The 22,701-nt window shown below is 29.1% G+C and overlaps 1 long non-coding RNA gene across 1 annotated transcript in view; it reads right to left on the bottom strand.

Annotated features, from left to right (window-relative positions):
• Nucleotides 1-12,770: 12,770 nt before the first annotated feature.
• Nucleotides 12,771-22,701, bottom strand: part of LOC118073942 (uncharacterized) — an 85,722-nt gene continuing 75,791 nt past the window's right edge. The window contains exon 3 of the long non-coding RNA XR_004691154.1: nt 12,771-13,191. This is a non-coding gene — a long non-coding RNA (uncharacterized lncRNA). The remainder of the gene's footprint in view (nt 13,192-22,701) is intronic.

Raw genomic sequence — 22,701 nt, forward strand, 5'->3', positions numbered from 1 at the left:
AATAAACAATGTAGATTTGTTAGAAATAAAAAATTATGTTTTGATTTGAAAATTTTTGATTATTTAACAAATTGGATAACAGATTATAAATACTCCGTTAAAATGTTTCAGAAAATTTATCAATATTTTATTAATTAAAAAAATGTATCAAATGTCAATCACTTGATATGAAAATACCTCCAATTTAATTAATATCTCCAACAAGTCAAAACTTTTTAATAAATTCCACTCATTACGAATCTTTTTATCGCAATATCATGTTGACTTGAATCGATCAATAGAGTTTCATTAATAGACTTGTTTACCAGCTATGATTATAAAGTTCATGCTATAACATCGTCATTATTATTTTTCAATTACAAATTCCCTTGTTCACGATGTGTAGAGAATCAATTCTATGTCTGCTAGAGAACAAAGAAATAATTTTGGTGGAAAAGTTAAACTGGTATATCAAATCCAATTACTTTATCCAACTGATAATCAGTCCTCTAGTGACAGGAGAACAGATGTGGCACTCGAAGAAACGAAAAAAAAGAAAAGTAATAATTCACATTGCGTGTAGATGTTGGGGCTGATGAAGTATAGAAGTAATAGAGCACATGATATGATCAATCTACTAACAAAGGTTCTCCTCTTTCCAAAATATTTTTTGCAGTAGATAAAATATCATATGATATGCTAATTTTTAAGGTATTAACAATCTACAGAAATATGTAAATTCGATTCAAATCTAATATAAATATTCATACCAAAGATAGTATTATCATCGAAAAGCCAATAATATCATTTTGCAAATGTAAAAATTTCTTTGACTTGACATAATTTAATTTACTTATTAACACATCGGTATTGTAATGCAAATAATATTGTTATTGAATTAGATTCCATTTTATGTGTGGTAATATCATGAAATAATATTCTTCTTAACCAAAATCAATATTTGATTAAATTTATGGCTAGTTCATTATTGGAATCCACTTTACTTTCTCATCAAAGCTTTAACAAACGGATTTATTACAGCTCACACTTGCTAGTAGGACGATTAATCATCTAAATGTTTCTGATTGAAATTCTTTCATAATTATGATATTGCTATAAGAACTCTTAATCGCTTAACCAGAATTCACTAATTCATCCATCATGATAAGAAACATGAATTTCATTTTCTACAAAACTATTTTTTCAACTATTTGCTCTAGATAACCTTTATATTCATAATTTATGCTAAAAAAAAAACACTTAGATAATACAATATTACTATTTTTGCAAAAATATATTTGGAATTTATTTCAACATGTTGGAAAAATAAATCATTCCAATAACAATACATTATTTTATTAAATAAATGCAAACAAAATTATTTAATTATTTTTATTAATGTCGTAAAACCAACCATACAATTAATTAGTCATTACAATATTTAAATTAAAATAGATTTTTTTTAATTTCATTTTGAAAATAAATTTTGTATTTCTAAAATTACAGAATCATTTTTGAGCTTAATTGAATGAATTTATTTTTTATTTACTGATTTAATGTCTCAAGAATTTTTTTTCAAATTTCTAAGTAAAGTCATCTCAGCTCAGGTAACCAAGTGTTTCAGCAAAATAGTAGATAATACTTGAGGATTACTTAAAATATTTATTAAAGTTTGTTCTTCTAATTATACTTCTTATTGTATCTCAAATGAGTTTTCACCATTTTATTTAAAGTTATATCGTTAATCGAGAACTTGGATAGTATTCATCTATTTATTTGAAAAACTTTAACAGTTACTCTCTATGCGGAAAATTAATTTCACAGAGAAAGCCTTTTGATAAAATGTTTACCACGAAGCAAGTCTGTGTATATAATTCATAAATTAATTCAAGAGATGCGGGCTCATTTCACCAAGGACTTTGGCAAATATAATAGTACATTGTAAATTCTTTTGACCGTCTCCTAGTCTCTTGTGTTAACTACTTATAATGAAGACACTTATATCTACTGGTATTTTTGAATTTTTCTTGATACTAAATTTTCTTAGCATACTCGACCTCCATAACTGACTGTGGTGTTGAGAGTAGTTGAAAAGTTTTAATGGACTTGGTTGAAAAAGTTTATTCGTATAAATTCAACAGATAAAATCTACTAACAATAACGAATGGTAGCTTCTTTTTATAGTCGTGAAAATAAAATTGTATTCATTGTCGACAAATGCTTCGTGGCAATAAAAATAATATTAAAAATCATCACAACAGTTTTTAATACTCAAAGTAAGTGTCTATTATTTTTACTAACCAAATTATTCTTCCAACTTGTTATTGATACAATTATAGTAAAGAAATCAATTGTCGTTTTAATTATCTAAAAATTTTCCTTTGATTTTCTGGAAATTCCTTTCAACCATTTCACATAGCACATTTTCAATAACTTGTGCATTTAATTAAATTATCATTTTAATTAGAATACCACAAAATATTTCATTATAATGAAGTGAAAATCATTAATCTATTTTTTCAATTACTAATTAGATTTCAATCGAAAATCTTTACTGTCAATTAAAATACAGATTGATTCATTCATGTGGAAAAATTAAATCTCTATTGTGAGTAATAATTTCAAAAGAAAATTTCTATTAATTATTAGAGTAGTTGGATAATTTTGTTTTCATGATAAAAAAAATAAGTAAACTTATTCAGATAGAAGATCATCTGTTTAACCTGTTGAATCGTTAGACACAACAGACATTCCGATATTGATAAAGGTGTACATATGGATATTGAATCAAATATAAAGTCGCAAAATTCAATGAACCAAAATGTATACAAATTAGATTGCGGTCAAAGCTTGATTGCATGATGCATGTGGTGTATTTCCGTTATAATCTGCTATACAATTTTAGTGGGAATTCATATTAATTTTAATAAACGTATAGCCGATCAATTGATTTTACCATCATATTTTTTTCATTTTACATATTTATTTATTTATTTTTGGTTCATTACAATATGATGTTTTTACGCATGATAAAATATTGATAATTTATCACTGACCCGTCGATTTTATTTAAAAGTAATTCATGAAATATAGTGAAGAGCCAAAGAGTTTATTGGCATTCGTTGTGCTCATAAAGTAGAAACTTGAGAAAAAATTGTGATTAATATTCCAATGACTACATTACTCTTTGAAGTTGTTGATGAATAATGTTTTTTAATGCCTGCATATTTGACGTTTTCAGACGTCCTAAGTAAATGTAATATTTCCGGAGAAAAATCATCGGGTAGAAGAGGAAGTAAAAATGAAAATATTTTTACAAAGCAACGAAATAACACCCTAGTGCCTTCAATTTTTTTTTCTAGCTCTGAAGACCTTTAGAGAACTATCTTCTACCCTTTGCAAAAAATATATCGCAGCGGAAGTAAGAAGATTGGGAAGGAAAAAAAAAATGAATAAAATCGGAAAACTTACCTAGCAAAATCCTTAAGAGAGATCCTAAGCACCAAATTCTCCACGTGAACTGGATAATCGCCATCTTGATTTTTTTTTTTTACCTGATCCAGTTACTTGCACCCAAATACACTCACTTTACAGCTTCTCACAGAAAACTTTAAGTTACTTGGTTCTTTATAAAAACGAAAAAAATTGTTTTTCACTTATACATTTTTAACAAAATGAATTTTTAAATTAAATTCAAGTCATTAATGAATGTTTTCCACTGACAAAATTGACTAAAAGCTTTCTGACATTAATGATAATAATAACGATAATGAATGAATAATTACAGAATCAACAATAACAAAAATAAAGAGAATAAAGTTGAAGAAGTTACAGCACTCGTCATCCTATGAAATATGGTTTATTTATTATTTAACGCAGCTGAAAAGCTCTATAAAGCTGAACACATTTTCACTTCATCCTTCTATGAATTATTCCAGCAAGACTAATGTAGTGGAAATTACAATTATTTATATTGCACATTATATAATGACATGATAAATATTGAATCTTTGATCTTGATATATTATTTATTAGTAAATTATTTAAAAGCTTTAAGCTTTAATAATTTGTCTAATGACACTTAACAATTTTCCCAAATCAATGATTAATAGAAGGTAAATGACATCACTTGGTACTTGGACTTATAGTTAGAGATCATGAAATATTTAATATGTCTTTTCACTAGTATAGAATCATTTATGATAGAATTAAGTATTTATTTAGATAACATTCACTATGATTATTTTAAAGAGTTTTATCCTTAATTGATAGATGATTATTCTACATTTCTTCGGATTAAATATCAACACGAAGAACCATATAACTCATTAACATGAAAAGCTCACTCAGCTTTTAATTTTCATGTATTCAGCCACAATAAACATTCCTTGAAGTATAATTTAATATGCAACGTGAATATATTCTTGTCACTTTGCAGACATTTTTCGAGAGAACGAAAGCTCCGAGTTTCTTGCTTGATGGTTACTGCGACGATTAAAGCTGCCACCTTGGTAGTCGGCGGTCAAGTGAGAGCAGAGAGTTTCAGATACGATATACCGCGCGTACTGAGTGAGTTAGACAACAAATACGTTGCTACAATCGCGAGAGAGATGACAGAAAAGGGGTAAGTTGCGCATGCGGCCAAAGATACGCGGCTTGAAAGCTTTCGTTAGACACTACTTTAAACTTGTATAAGAGAGACAGACAAGCTCTTCTGACTCAAGTTTCGCGGGCATATTTATTATGGCATCTTTACCACGTGGGTTTCACTTGAGACTAATACTTGTCTTGTTAATGTTTATGTCAACATTAATAAATTACTGCTGTTTTAAATTTTATTCCTGCCAACACAACCTAAATCTTTCCAATTTACTTTTAACTGTTGGATTATTTTGGTGATAAAAATCATTTTCATCTTTTTTTTTGCTTTATTTATGTGTTTGAGTGTGGTAATTTTCATTTGATTATTGTTTGATGTAATTAAGTATTGATATGTCGTGGTAGAGGAAGTTATAGTTTGATCAATTATTAATTTAATGGAGTTATAATTATTCTAACTTTGTGTTTGCAGGGATTCATGGAGGTATTGATTCCTAAATATGAGGTCAATGACAGAAATTGGTATACATCAAAAGATTATATGCAAGAAGTAATTTAGAAATTCTCGGAAATATTTAAAGCTATGATTTGATTTTTTTTTTTTTTTTGAGTTTAATTTTTTTTTAGAAAAAAAGTTAGTTGTAAAATTTTTTTAAAAATTCAAAGACTAAATTTAGAATGTACAGTATTTACATAAATTTTTATTTTATTTTTAAACTTGTAAATATTTTCTGTAACCATCATCCGAATTTTTTTTCTCTCAATTTTTTCCAGCATCAAATGTTTCCAGGTCTTTGCTATGATCCTACAACTTCGTTATGTTTCATCCACACCTACGATGCTCACATTCAGAGTTAAAGTAAATAATAAAAAATAAAGAATATTCGATCATCAACTTTTTTTTTTTACAAAAAATATAACTTACTGGAATCGTATCAGCGTAAAAGCATTTATTGAACTTGTTTGGAAGTTTGAAAAATTCGTAATCACATATCTATTTTACTGATAAAATCCATCTACAATACAATCGATAGAAAAAATTAGAAACAAAAAATGTATTAACTCATTTTAGCTAGCAAGGAAAAATTAATAAATAAAAAAATTATAGCTTTTATACTTCATTCTCAAGATGTGAGATTTATGCAACAATAAATTGCAAACCTGTTTACAGAAAAGTTTAACCATTTCATGACTTTACGACTGTCATAGAAGTTCACTAAAAAATCTACCACAAGAAGTGGAAGTAGAAAAAAAATTTTCCAAATCAAACACACTATTCAAAATTTTTATACCTTCAAAAAAAGTCATAATGAACTTGAAAATAAAAAATGCAACCCAAAAAAAAACTGTAGAGAAAATATCCTAGAAGTTATTTGTATCAACGTGATAAATTTCATTAGTTGGTACTCGATGTTAACTATCAATCTTCCTTGAGAGATAAAAAAATAGATCAATCGTATTATTGAGATTCAATGCAACGAAGAAAGCCAATAATTCGAAATAATTCGTAAAAATATCGAACTGAAGGAGCAAATGCACTTTCTTTATAGGTTGATTGGCCCAAGTAGTAAAGAAGGGAAGCAAGTTACGTGTACTTTATAGCTAGAGCTACCCACTATTTCTTGGTGCAACGAGAATTTCAATGCCCTAATACTCGTGCGAACGACGTGCGAGGGGTATCGATCGGCAAACACGAATGGAGTCACTATATGTCGATGGTAAATACTTCACACCGTACACATTGCAAAGTGCAAATTGTAGCTGTAATGTTTACCCAAGTTATGAGTTTTTTTTCCCCTCAAAACGGATATTAGTTATGTAATTATGAGGAGCAAAAATGTTTCATTTCCGATAAAAATCTTGAAACAAACATCAGCATATTCACTTATATCAACTTATAAACGCTGCCAAGTAAATAAAGTTATAGTGTCGATTTATTAAATTATAATAACAGAGTATGATGTAAATTATAATTATCAACAATTAAACGCCTTTTTTTTATTATCATCAAGATCACAATTGTCAAAATAAATAGCTTTCATTTTTTAATGAAAGAGTGATGTACTATTTATTAAATAACTTTGATTAAAAGCATTGAATCATGAATATTTGTTATGTAATTGTCAATAAAATGTTTTTTTTAAAATTTGCTTCGTTTTATTTGTAATGTTTTGAATAAATACATCTATGCATACGAGCTTTTAATTATTATACCAAATATTTTTTCACTCTTTTTTTTCTTCTTTTCTGGAATATAAATAAAAGATGATTTATTCATCAAATTCATGGTTATATTGGTTACTTTAATAGAATAACAATAAAAATACAGTTCATGGATTTACCATAAAATGTTTGTGCAAGGGTGAATTTCATATTTACTTTGGAATGAATTTTTATAGATATGCAATAATCTTAAAAATATTTAAAGTATTAAATTTATAAATCAATGAATAAAATTATGTTAATATTAATCTTTCAAATAAGATTAATGTAAAAAAAAAATCTAAACCATTGAAGCATTTTCAATTTTTTCACATTATATCTTTCTTTATATTTTAATAGCACACAAGAATTTCTTTACTCTAAAAAAAAAAAAAAAAATTAATTACTGTCGAAAATTAAATTAAAAAAAATAGTCTCTAAAGTCTAGACAACTAGAGAATAATTTACCCTTGGAAATTAATATCTCAAAATACTTGAAGAACAATGTTTTAATTAGCTAAATTTCTCAAAGAAGATAAATCAAATCTAGGAGAAATGAAGTGAGGTGGAACAACTTGAAAACTGACGTAAATGAAGCAATAGAGGGTGTGCAACACTTGCATACATTGACTCAGTCATCAAATAATGCAAGATTGAAACTCTTGGCACCATGGTATTTACATGATCCATTGAACTTGTCGATCAATACGCGAGTGTGTGTTTCGAGTGCAAAATCGATAGATAAATTATAGTGGACTAGGGGGATAGGCGACGACGAGCGATTTCCAGAGAGGATCGAAGTGAAGTAGCCGGAGGTCAGGTCACGCCATGCTACTTGCCGATGGCCTCAACCAGAGACGATATTTCAGCCGTTGAAACAATGGTCGACCTTAGACCGGGGGGCAGTATCTAATGGGTTTCTTAACGTAGTGGGTGTCAGCGTTTCTACGTCGCGTCGCCCATTAATATGCCTACCGGCGGGCGTTGGTTACACGGAGGACGTGAAATACTACCGCGCGTTCCGTCGTGACGATCACCCACTTCTCCTACTGCTTCTCTTCTCTCTACCTTCATACGATCTCATGCACTATATAGGCAATCAAGAAAAGACGTAGACAACGCCTTTACACTATGTGTCTCGTGTCAAAATTACATTGGTATGCATGAGATATTCTAATATTTAGGTGACCTGTTTGAATAAATGATTTTCTAAATTCATGGTAAAAACTTGACGTACAGACGGTGGAAATGAAGTGTTAAGGTATTGTCTCCTCAGCTCTTGATATATTTATCAAATGGTGAATTTTATTCCATCATCTTTATGGCTTTTATTCAACCATCTTTAGATTATTAGACTGAAATACTTCTTTTTAAATATTTTAAATTTTTTTTATGTAAATATTCAAACAATTTATCAATTATTCATTTATTATCTTTAATACTGAATAGTAATTAATGAAAATTTTATTTAACAAAATATAAAAAATTTACTGCTTCGTTTATTTATTATTCAAAAGGATTTCTGTCTGATCCAATTCATTGATGGAATATATTACTTATTTCTATCGAGATTGATGTGCTTTTTTTTATTTAAATATTATTAAGGACGAAAATGGACTCTAGTAATGGAATGAATTAATAATTGAGCTGATTCATTTTTAATTATTTCCATTATTACTTGTTACATTAGAAGAAACTTTGCTTGAATTTCTTTCTAATTTATTTTGTGCTATGTAAAAAAAATCTAAATCATTAAAATTCAAGATAAAATTGAAATAAAATGTATTTTTTTATGATATTACATTTTATAAGTTTTATGACGCCTTATCTTCTTGAATAAGTGAGTATGAGAATGAACTGCATTAATGCAATAAATGAACAATTAACCCTGAGAACAATTTATTGTAAATATTATAATCCATTAGAGATAAAATCATTACGAAAATTTAGTTCTTTATAATTAATTCAAACGAATAAAGTAGTGTAAATTATCATGAAGTTTTTCAGTTTAAATATTGATGATTAAACTAAATGTTCTACTTTCTTAATGTGAAAATTATTCATGATTATTTTCTATATATGTGGATGAAAAAAAACAAATTGATATTTAGGTGACCTGGCAAAATAAATGATTCCGTAGATTTTTGTGCAGATTTTTTGTGAGCATTTTTTTTTACAAGGTTTTAAACTCATGATTTAATTATGTACCTTAGTTTTATACTTTTTCCACTGTAACAATAAATAGCTAGACTTAACAATTCTTACCTATGCACGGTAATAAATTTCATTTTCTCACAGCAATCTGAAGTGTTGCATCTAACTCGCGTGACTTGTTTTATTCGATGTCGGCAGGCATATCATCGTTTGCATCAAACAACTCCCTCTCTAGACGCAGAAACGAAAATCGCAGTGATGCAGACCCTCTCGTTCTGCTCTTTACTTTGTACCTCTTGACACGTTCAAAATGTCACGTAGAGCTTCTTTGAAATCACGCTATGAATAAAGTACTGAATCTGCGAAAGACCGACATCTCAGGATCGGAGGGTAGGCGTTGAGAAAGGGTTGAGTCGTCATGAAAGCTGCAGGGAATTGGAAAGGCACTGAGTGTGTTAGAATATTTGTGTCTATACGCACCCTCGCTTTAGGCAAATGTGGAATTCATTGGCATTGTGTTTGCAAATCAACCGGTCTAAATTTACATGAAATTTATATAGTGCTTGAAATCAACCTCCTCCAGATCATGCGTAATTCAGAAATTTTTACGAAAATTAGAATTTTTATGAGAATTGGTTTGGTGTGAAATACTACCTTGCAGGGCCCCTTTAAACATTCAGCTGATTGTTAAGAAGTGATTGAATAGAGAGAATTAATTTTTTTAATCGAAAGAAATTTATATCGACAGACACCTATAAGATGAAAAATCCTACCATGAATTCAGTAATATTTTTTCTGGTTATTTATGATATGAATAAAACAGTTTAATTTTCATGATTTTCATAATGTAAACCAACTGATTTTCATTCAAATAATGTTTTTCATCTAAATATGTAAATACTTTCTTGAAATAAAAGATTCCTTCTCTAAATAAATATGTATTTTTGAGTAAATATTCAAAATAGGATTTTTATAAAAGTAAAATTTTTTAAAAATACTTCAGCTTAATGAAAGAATGTTAATATTAATACATATTTGTTAATTACATGTTTGAACAGCGTAATTGAAGTTCATGGACGATGAAGTAATTGAAAAAGAAATAGCAGAACAGTGCTAATTACTGTAAAGTTATGAGTTTAACTGCATCTCATCAAGAGAAATGTTGAAGTAATTATTTGACCAATAACATCAAACGCAGTTTGTAAACTATAAAACAACAAGCTGATATACAAACAAATAAAACTTTTTTTCATGTGTTGACTTTTTAACTAATCAAATAAAGCATTTGTGATTTTACTGAATATTTTTAAGGGTAAAGAAAGCGTTCATTGTGAGTGGTTGTTGAATATTTGTGAAACAAGATAGACTAGCTGGAGTTGATGGTGTTATATGAGCATGAAGTGCACAGCAATGCATTACCTCTATAGGCACCTGGATGTTATGTAAATATGCCACAATTGCCAAGTCCCCTTGGCAATTGTGACCATATCTCTCGCTTTGTCCAACAACTCCAAAGCACGATGATAGCTATTAGTTTACACGTATACCAAAAATAAAAACCTAAGCTCTAGAGCTTTTTTGTAAATAAAGACAAAAATAGTACCAAAGATAACTTCTTCTATTAAACAAAAAACAATTTTAATTCCTAAAATTAATACTTTATCATAACTTATCTCATCTTCTAGCAATAATTTTATCAAATTTAATTCCAAGTCAACCTCATCAGTACCATCTCTAATTCGTCTTATCTAAATTAGAATAATTTCCTCATAAAGACAAACAAATGTTTTTGTTTCATTCTGAAAGTAGTAAAATTATCCAACTTTTCTCAATACAAAACAATATCATTTTTCTCATATATCAGAGTTAAACTAAAAATTGTTAGCAGATTTTTCTTTCCTCTAGAATAGAAATTGTCCATTGGACTCATTGTGTTACAACGGCACAATGGGTGGCCATTGTGCTCAAATGAAGTCAACACTACGAAAATTGTGTTGGGGTTGTCCTAGTTCAGTTTAACGTACGGATACCTACGCTTAAAACTCAGTATACATCTGGTAACTACATGAAAATAGTACACCTGGATGTAATGATGACAAGGTCGAGGGATTTAAACTTTTACAACTTGACTTGTTGATACGAGACACAAGGGGTGGTTAATAATAGGAGATTTAAATCCCGACTTACGATATATTATGTAATAGTTTAACTGCAGGAGAGAATAGAAAAAAAAAACCCTAGTGCTTTTGTTGTCCACGTGCCTTCATATATGACGTGTGTTTCACATCCCTTTTCTGTTTTTAGTTGAAACGTGCAGTGATGCGTGCTTGTTATGGCTCAGAATGCTTATATTGCACATGATAAGCTTGCTGCTTCGTATCCTTTTGTTATTTCAGCCCTACGTGTGTGTTGAACAATGTGCCTACGATGCCAAAGGTCCATTCTCTCTCCGAGGACGTTATGAAATTTCCGCAAATCGGCGACACAACCCCTCATTTCTACACGGTAAATAGCAGTGCGCTTGAACGCACGAGAGATTGTACAGTGGTTTTTCTTGAGCGAAAGATTACAAGGGAACTACTTTCATGGGGTCACGAAATACGAATTTCTTTCGCTTCGAGACATTGCAAATTGATTTTTTTTTCTTGCAAATTTAAAATATTGTCACGAAAACGATACATTCAAGCTTGTAGATCGTAAGAATTTCATAGGAAATTGTTGAAATAAATTACTGATAATCATTATGGCAGCAAATTATTATTGTAGATATGCAAATCGTGGATTTAATGTTTTTTTTATTATTTATGATAGTAATATACACTGTTTTGTTGCTAAAAATTCCATAATTAAAATCATAATAATATTTCTGTTAAACAAATGCATTATTCTGATAAAAAATTAAATTAAGTTATTAATTGACGAAATTTTTTTTAATTAAAAGAGCTTGAGAGCTTTTTGTCGTGTAACTAAAAATGTTTACTATTATTTTTTTTTTTAATAATAATAAACAAATTCTCTCCAGAAAATATTAAACCTTTATTGTTCATGCTAAAAAACAAGTCAACGCATTGTTGATGCAAATTTGTATTCATTACAAAAAAAATTTAACCGAAATTCCCGTGAAATAACCTGTTGGTTAGTGGCCCCTGAAATAAAATCACGAATGATTATTATGATCCATAAATTTGATATAAATTCCACGTTTTTCATCCCGCCAGTGAATGCTATATCAAGCTACATCAAGTGAAAACTCCAATAAAAAAACAACCCTGGTGATCGCATTTTCATAATTAAATAATATATTCATAAAGCTCACGAAAAAAGCGCGTTTCATTATAAAAATGAGCTCGAAGCTATTATATTATCACTCTGAGCTGTCATGAAGTTAAATTGGCACTTTCACGAAAGCATTTATGATTAATTAAAATCGTTACAAGAGGTCATTTTGAATGTAGAATTATTAGCAGCAAGATGAACGTATTGCAATAAATTTTGTAACTAATTAACCATTTGGATAGCTGTAATATTTCATGAGTAATATCATGATTTAATATATATTTATTTCACGAGACATTCTTTTATAGCATTATCAATGCATCGTTTGATTTTTAAACCTTTAAAATTCAGAATGATTGAAGAAGTCGACAGAATTGTCGGATGTCGTCTGAGGTAGGAGACGAGTAAAGAACCGGATAATGATCCATCCCAAAGGAACAAGAAACGACAAGATAAAAAGCCGATGGAAATATCGTAGAGCGATATCAGCGTCGCTAGATTTATCGTGACAGTGAGGGGGGAAGAGTAAGAAAAAAAAAGAATTATCGAGTCTTGTGCTTAGTCTCTGAAGAAATTCAAGTCTGAATCTACAAAACCACTATTCTTGCATTTTTCTTTTTTTTTCTACCAATGTTTCGTATATCTACTGATCTTACTATCTTTCCATCTAACATCTATTGAGGTTCGATTTTGTTTCTTTCACTTTTTTCTGCTCTCACCTGTTCAGTTGTTTGACGTTATTCTCCTTCTTCTGCATCATGGTTACTATAATAGTTATTATGCAGTACTGGGAATCAAGTTCTAACCAAGGAGTATCTCCTCTTGTTCACCTTCTAACTACTGAATTCACAAGATCCTCTCGTCTTCTCTTATACGTCTCTAGCTTCATCCCATCTCTTCGGCTCGTATTATTCAACTGTTGACCGTAGTCCGGCTGAATCTCCAAACAGTTCTAATGCAAGATTTGCATTTAGTTTGTTGCTGAAACGTTTGAGAAAATAGATTATTTATTATTCTAATTTTAATTAAAAACTTTAGTTTTAGGTTGAAAGACTTTTGACAGTTTTCTGACAATGAGATTGTAGATAACACGAAAAAGTTTTAAACAACAAAGTAGAGTTTATCTTTAAATAAAAATAAAATAAATAAATGAATACTATTATTTTTAATTATTAAGCTTCATTATATAGGGAAGTATTGTTTTAAATATTTTTAAAAATATATAAAAGAAAATAATGAATAAAAACTTGAAAGGAATTTATTAAAGTAAATCATGACAGAAAATGCTTTTTCTTTATAAATTAGTTTCGTTTTTTGGTTAAAAAACATTTTTATTTATTTTCTTAACTTCGTTTTTAATTAAAAGACAGGAATGATGCTTTATTCATTTCATAAATGTATTCAGCAGATTTCAAAAATAATTTTTTCGTCTCATCCTGTTTTCAAACTTTCATTTCAAGCTATTATTTGTAAAATCTACAGAGAAGATATTATTTATTTATTTTTGTTAACAAAGACTCTTCAATTAACTCGATAAAACTGATTGAAACTCTCAAAGAATCAAGTAAATATTTCATGAATACATTTACACGTGTAATCAAAATTTTTTCATTTTTTTCCAAGTGAGTTTTTGCTTGAACTAGACATTTTATAGTGTTCCTCGAGTAAACTTCTGTAATATTGATGTCTTTCTTGGGTTTAAGTACCCAGAGGAAGCTAGCCAAGGGTATCAACCCTCAGAGTATATTGAAAGAGCCATGGCCGCAGCTTGTTTAAACGGCAAATAGCTTTATATATCCATGAAAACGACGACCACACTCATAACTTCTCACAGACAGCTAGAAAAAAATGCAAATCCTGATGCTTTTTAACCCTCGAAAACTCACGCATCCTATACGTGTTCTATACTAGATCTCTAAAGTGTAAAATATTCTCCAAAAATATGTTTATCCACACTACAGTTTTCTCTTTTTTTTATTTTCAAACTAAACTTTCAAGCCAGCTTTTGAAAAAAACATCACCAGGGAAAATTCAATGTAAATATTGCATTAAAAATAAATCCTTCGAGGAGAACAATACCCTTTTTGTCTTCTATTTGCATAAAATTCGAATGCCTGGTTAATTTTCATTAGCCACATTTGTTTACAAGTGAAGATAACACGCATTCATTTTATGGTGATATGTATTATTTATTTTCCGTAATAGATATTGTTTGAACTCACCGTCCGTTATTTTATGAATTAACAAATGTTGATTCTTATCATTACATCGTAAATTAAAAGATGGTAATTAAACGGCACAGAGAATTCATTATTTTTATTAATCTAATTATTTGAATATTATGCAATAAATACATTGTTTATGCATAATTACCATTCGCATAAATATATATCTTTGTAATAGATGGCAATGAAAAGTACATTAAATCAACGTGACTTTCAGAAATTCTATATCATTTATTTATCATGATTCAGACTCTGTTATCATCATAAATAAATATTTCTTTTATTCATGCTCATCGATAAAAAATTTTTTAATTGTAGAAAATATTTTGATTGAATTATAATAAGCTACTTATCTCTAAACAATGAATGAAATTGCTTTACTTTTTTTATAATTTTAATTTAAAATGAAGTTGAATTAATTCGTCATGTAAGAATCCACATATCTGGGAGTATTTAAATAATACTTTTGTCCTAATTGAACAAGTGTGGATTATAAATTTTTTATCCTTATTAGATTCTTCAGTAAGTATAAATAGCTGATTGGTAAGATTATGACATCAGATGACTTGTAATCTTCAATAAAGTATAGAAACTATTTTAGTGGTAGGATAAAAATTCCCTCATGGCTTCAAGTGAGTGCATTTTCGAATCATTATTTTTACTTAAATTATTCTAACTGGAATAAACTTTTTTTTTATCACTTTTTAGAAAAAATTTTCATCAGCTTAATTTGTGTGATGATGATGATGACGATGGTGAGCTTTATTGATGCACGTCCTGGAGAAAGTGAGTTTTATTTTCAATAAATATCATTCAGGACAGTTTGTTCAATATGTTAATTAAGAATTATATGTAATTATGTTTGATAATGATTCCAGGCTATCGAATTTGTCCACCATGGGACAAGCTTCAACATCAGCTTTCATCAACAACTTGCAAAAAAAATGCTGACTGTAAGACTCTATATTTTTTCAATTCGTTAATCTGTTGTGCTGACCAGTTTGGAGTTCAAGCTTGTATTTGATATCGACACATGTCAAAACAATTTAGTAAGAAAGGAGAATAAAAAAAAGTGTAATCAATATTCGATATTAATAAAGATAAACCTTTTATATGAGTAACGTAGAATTTAAAAAAAAACCGTCATATATTGAGGTTTTTTTTTTAAAAATAGACGAATGCTTTTATGCAATAAAAAATGACTTAAATCCTCAAAAAAAATAATTTTTTTTTATATGTGACTTAATAAATAATTCTAGATACGTTATTTTTATATCCTCCATACATTTTTTATATACTTTCCAACACATCAACAGTAAAAAAACGTTTCAATACAGTCTATAAATATTTAATTGTATTGAATAATTTACTCCAAAGCAAGCTTTCGTATTAAATTAACTCATTTTCTAAATTTAAACACCTAAAAATATTTATGAAAGGTCTAGGATTTCAAATAATATAACAAAATATTGGAAAACATATTTTTTCTGCCTCGGGTAAGGAATAGACAAGACTTGTGCGATAATATTTGATGTTTATGAAATCACAGAATAGCGTTTTTGCTATACTAGAGACACCATTCTACCAATACTATGTCATTTTTAATCAATTTAGAGATATTTTTTTTGAAAAAAGGTTAAGATTCGAGAGAAAGAATAATAAATTTAATCCAAGAAGAAAAAAGAATTTTTTTTTTAGTTTGAAAAATTTTAATTTTAGTTTCAATAGACTCAAAAATAGAGAATTTAAGGATAAATTATATTTTCACAAAAAAATCATTAATTAAATAATTAATGAGCTTTCTGAAAATCTAAAATGAGAATTGAAAGGTAAAAAAATCAATTATAAATTTGAATTTTGACCGAAAAAAATCCTTTCCAATAATAATGGCCACTTTAAGGTTTAAAATTGACTTCAAATGGATAAATATACCCATATTCCAATATTTTCGAGACCTTTGGGACCTACTTTTCATCGATATTATTAGTAAAGTATATCATTCCTGCATAAGATTTAATCATCTTAACGTCATTACATGCAACTCAATAAATTTAAATGTTATGTTGACACACGTTTCTAAATGTCTATCAAATGACACTTACAAACGGTTGTTCATAATAAAAAAAAAAAACATTTAGATTATAAGTGGATTCATTTGGATGTAGATTGTCAGAGATGCATACATGTGGCGCCTCGGGGCTTACTTGGAGATATATTACAGCAGAATGCAAAAAAAAAGAAAATAAAGAATGATAGAAAAACTAAACACGAGAAAATGTCTGGAAGCGACATTCAGTCAATGGTGTTGAACCATCGAGCGCATCTTCAATAGATGGAATGTGATCTGCGAACTCGTTACTCCACAGTATCTAACCTCGTCGAAGATGAATATACAGAAGAAAGAAGTCCCGAGGGCAGAACTGGTGAACGTGAAAACTGCTGAAAGGTAGAAATTAAACGAATGAAAAATTTTTGCACTGAATCCAATCATTTGTGCATTGAGAGTAATGTCATAGTCTTTGCAAATTTTATTATCCAACATAAAAGTCATTAGGATAATGTTAAGAAATAAATCCGAAAGCTAGGAAATTATAAATCATCTTATCAATTGTTTTTTTGCTCAACGAATTTGCTGAGGAATTGAAATTTTCTGTACTTGACAATTTTTACCAAATAAATTTCAATGTAAAGCAATAGAAGAGGGAAAATTATTTCCTTGAACTTATTCAATACTTCTATTAATTGAATCAGAGAGATAATTCAACCACGAAAAAACTTAACTAATGAACAAAAATAAAGCAGCTTTACACAACCAGAGGAAATGTATCATGTACAAGAAGCTCCTGCGGCAAAGATAAAACTAAATAAAACAATGAACAAAAGAATAAAACAAAAAAAGTAAAAAAAATAAAAACCACAAGAGAGGCAGGTGCTGTTCTTTATAAAACCTGAATCTTTTTCTCTTTTTAGATGCTTAAAAAAGGACATTTTGCTGAATAGCGAGATGATTTAGTTGGTGAGACGAAAACTTTCAGCAGCTGCATCTTTTACATAGCAAGTAAACCGAAACCAAACGATGAGTATAATATTGACAGGACTATTGATGTGCAAATGATGTCCATTGTCAGTCAAGATGATTCTCAATTTAAATAAGAGCATTTATTTCGAGTAAATAATATTTTTTTTCCCCTAATTTACTAAATAAATTTCATAAATTTATTTGCAAATTACAAATTTCCTTATTCAGAAAATTAATGATATTCCATGCAACGATATGAATGGGAGGTATGCACTCTTTTTTCTATAGATGCAGAAAATTATAGATTTCGAAATCTCGTTCTCTTTTGAGGATCCTGAATTGAACAAAAAATTGAGTAATTATTATTATCATCATTGACAGTAATTACCATTAGCACAACCACCTAAAATTTTTTTTTACCCTCACAAATATAACAAAAAAATTCCAGTAAAAAAGCTCTAAAATGTTAAAAAATTCATTTTCATAAATAAATTAATCAATACTCACAATAATGTTAATCAATCATTTTCGTTGGTTAAATAAATATTAAAAAATTGAAAGAGATGAAATTTTCATAAAAAGTAATGAAAATATTTCGCTACAATGGATAAAATTTTCTCTTTGATCAAAATAATATTAATAATAATTGAAAATTGATGTTCAACTTTGATTAATTAAACACAAATGAAAAATATTTTTTTAACAGCTTTTTTTTTTAAACAAAAAAAAAAAACATTTCATGATATCAAGTAGCGTTAAATCTAAACGCGTTCCCAGCATTTTTCATTCTTTTAATCCATTCACACCCACGTACATTGACTGGTCAGCCGATAAAGTACGAGACGTCAATGGAATTTAATTATTGACTAGAGAACAACAGCCTCAACTTCCAGCCCCTCATTTCGTAGGACAAGATGGGGGTACTACTCTCCCAGTCGATTTTGAGATTTACGAGCCTCAGCTCAGCCTCTAAGGCAATTGATATCAATCCAGGATCTTCAAGCAACATTTCTCGATTGTACCTCAGTGTCATTGCCTCGCAGCTTATCATCAGTTGAATATTGTGCTTCAGAAATTAGATTAAGTTGTTTCATTGTCTCAAATATTCTGTCCTGTTGCTTCTCATAAGCATACGATTCCGATTAATATCCTGTGAATGAATGTCCAAGACATTGACATTCATTGGTAGACTTGTCAGTCTAACAATATTCAGCGATGTGAAAGCTACCACGTAAATTTGCAAGATCTTAACTGCTCTCTAGATCTCAGACACGACCTTTGCATCCGTTTGTAACAAGACCCTTGATACTTTGAAGTGGTCGTATCAGTAGAGGGTTGAATTTGCATGTTATTCACTATTATTCAGTATCGTAGAGTTTACTGTGCACTTGTGTTGGCAAGAATTGTGGTTGTGAAGAGGAATATTCTTTGAATTTATATGTTTCAACTGTTAACAAGCTTAGAAAAAGAATTCCTTTCTTAATAAAATTTGCAATATATATATATATATGGGGTTGATCGAGGGCTCATATAAGAGATTTGGACGAAAGGAAAAAAGTTGATATAGTTAAAATGATAATTGGAGCGTAATTTAAGAGAAAATTAAAGCTAGTTCCCGTTTTACCCCATTTTAGGTGTGAAAAAATGAATTTTTTTGAAGTTTGACCGGATTCCGTATTTCCACACATCAAGACGAAGAGAATGAGTGGTCAAACTTGAAAATCGGACAACTTTGATTTTTTGACCCTAAAAAATGGCAAGTGGTACCCCTTTCCATTTTTTTAGGCCAAAAAATGAAGGTACTCCGATTTTGATGATTGAGGGCTCATTCTCTTCGTCTTGATGCGTAGAAATGCGGAATCGGGGCACAGCCCGAAAAATTCCACTTTAACACCCTCAAACAGGGGTAAGACTGGATACAAATTAATAATAATCATCCCCTTGGCTTTAAACCTTTATAACTCGTGAACGGATGGTCCAATAACCGTTTTTAGGGACGTTTCAGAAACTTCAGAATTTAAGCTAAATATGCATATCCATAAAAAATGTTTAAAAAATTCATTTTAGCCTCAAAATCGCCAATATATAAAAAGTCATATTTCTTTGGGAGTTTGCTAAGTACATTAGCGCTTTTGAGGCTAAAATGAATTTTTTAAACATTTTTTATGGATATGCATATTTAGCTTAAATTCTGAAGTTTCTAAAACGTCCCTAAAAACGGTTATTGGACCATCCGTTCACGAGTTATAAAGGTTTAAAGTCAAGAGGATGATTATTATTAATTTGTATCCAGTCTTACCCCTGTTTGAGGGTGTTAAAGTGGAATTTTTCGGGCTGTGCCCCGATTCCGCATTTCTACACATTGAGACGAAGAGAATGAGCCCTCAATCATCAAAATCGGAGTACTTTTATTTTTTGGCCTAAAAAAATGGAAAGGGGTACCACTTGCCATTTTTTAGGGTCAAAAAATCAAAGTTGTCCGATTTTCAAGTTTGACCACTCATTCTCTTCGTCTTGATGTGTGGAAATACGGAATCCGGTCAAACTTCAAAAAAATTCATTTTTTCACACCTAAAATGGGGTAAAACGGGAACTAGCTTTAATTTTCTCTTAAATTACGCTCCAATTATCATTTTAACTATATCAACTTTTTTCCTTTCGTCTAAATCTCTTATATGAGCCACGAGGGGAGCGTCGGGGAACGAAATTTTTTCATACAGGATATATATTGATATTTAAAAATAAATAAATAATTCAGATGTTGATTTTTCTTTTTTACTATAACTGACCTCATGAAAGTTTTTATCTCCACAGGAAATTATTTCTTCAATTATCATTTTTTTTTTATCAATGATGGCAGGTAAGATTGCATTTCCAGATGTGAGAAGTGAATTACCGGGTAAACGGAAGCACATATTCCTCATTGATAAAATATGATGAAGTAAATATTTATGTTAACATTTCTTCTAAAATAAATAAAATTAATTTTACATTATTCATTTCATATTAGAAATTAAATTTTTCTTATCAAATAGAATTTGCTTTGTGTTTTCTGGAAAAAATATCATTAAAAATATTCTAGAGATGAAGATGTTATTTGATATTGCTATATCACCAGAGATGACTGCGTTGATATTTTAAAAGAGAAATTGAAGTTGAAGGTATTTTATTAAAATTAATTTAATCATCCTTAATGATAAAATATCAGTTATGATATTTAATAATGTTTCGAGAGACAATGAATAAAGAAAGAAATATTTGGGTAGAGATATAATTCCACAAAGTGAACAACAGCTCGATAAATACTAGTTAACAAGTAACCAAGCGGAACATCCCTCGTTAAATTTTTTTCATTAAATTGTCACTCATGTATTATTCAGTTTTCATTCAACGAGTCATTTCGTAAATAATTGAAAAGTCAATCCATCATGTATTTAAAATTCTCATAGACACTGGTATTTCGAAAAAAACAAAATAAATTATAAAATAAACTGAACAATTGAATAATAATATTGAATGAAATTTTTATCAATTTTTCTATTTTTAATAAAAATATACACACATATATTTATAACGTTAAAACTTTTATCACTAAAAATCATCTTTAGCTTTTAAATCGGCAACGAGAATCAAGTAAAAAGCCATCTCGTAACTGATATAGATGAACTCATTGAGTATTCATGCAGCTTTAATTACCGGAACAAAGTTTCTACCCGATTGGAAAAGTTTCAACGATGCCTGCATACTCGATCGAGAGAGGGAGAACAAAATGCACTGGACCCCATGGTCTCTTTTTCTCTCATCCCAAGCCCCCATCCCCTACATCGTCTTTGATCTGCTTGTCTGTCATTGAGGATTCATAGTCACCTATCTTTTCCAGACATGATAAATTAAAATGCTCAGCAACTTTAAATCGACTTGCTCAAGCAATTATAAAAAAGAAATTGCATTAATATAAATTTCTACGTCAATTTGACAGAGACAAACAATCTAGAATTTTCTATTTCTCTACGATTTTTATTTAATATCATATTGCAAATAAATATCAATCAAATTATTGACTATTCTATTTTGAGAGCTGGCTTGTTTGAAGCCTATCGAATTGATTGATTCCATCAAGCAACCTAAGGAAGAGGAGGAGCAGATCCATAGACTGTGAAAATGGTGGACAAGGAGGAGACTAGACCATGAAGCACAGCATTAAGATCTATTGTCTGACCAGAGCTTCGCCACGCAGGATGGTTGTATTGTGCTGACGTCTTGTTCCAGTTCCATTTGCTTGCAAACTGCATGAGTGATCGAAGACGTTAATCTAAATCTAATCACAAATAAAATTATTTATATACGATCATCTTCCATTTCACGTTTATATATATATTAACACTTGAAATGTCAATTATAGATGCCAATAGATCCTATCTGTATGCGCATTTGTTTAGAATTGACATACGACATCCCTACAGACATTCACTTGGTGATTTGACTTTTGAATGTGAAATTTGAATTGTTATTTTAAAATACTATCTAGGATATCAGTCGGTAATTGAATAAAATAAAATTGATTTTATTAAATTCAAATAATTAAGATATTTTACAGTTAATTATATTACGAAAAAAAATGATGCAATGATATTGAAATTTCATTTATGGGTTTTAATATAGATAATTCAATACGTTATCTCATTTTAACGGTTATTGATAATTGGTTATTATTATATTTAAACGTCTGATTTCATTGTAACAGTGGATAGTAATTTTCGTGGACTCATTTGTAATGAAGATAATTTAATTATTTTATGAATAAATGATATTAAAATATTTTACTTGATCCAAATAAAATATCTATAATGGATTAGTGATTTTCATTTTATCATCAAGTTCTCATAAAAAATTCCTTTCTATTTTTTTAATCTTGTTTATTCATTTTTATATTTCATAGTCATCAACCTCAAGTGTATAAAAGATTTTTCAAGGTAATTATTTTTCATATATTAATAAATTTATAAAGCTCTTACAACAATACCAAACCTATTTCATACTTAAAATATTCAGACTCACAGAATACAAAGAGAAACAATAGAGATGCTAATTCTTGCATAATCAAAAGGAATAATTATAATAGTAAGATTTATATTAATTAGCTTATGAAAAGTCAAAACATATTTAATTTTATTGAGTATAGCTGACGTTGTCTATCTTTATTGGGATCCTAAAATAAATCAACACTTTGGTATAACTGCAAATTGG

The sequence above is a fragment of the Chelonus insularis genome, unplaced genomic scaffold, assembly GCF_013357705.1.
Source record: "Chelonus insularis isolate UGA/USDA-ARS -01 unplaced genomic scaffold, ASM1335770v1 scaffold_714_pilon, whole genome shotgun sequence".
NCBI lineage: Eukaryota > Metazoa > Arthropoda > Insecta > Hymenoptera > Braconidae > Chelonus > Chelonus insularis.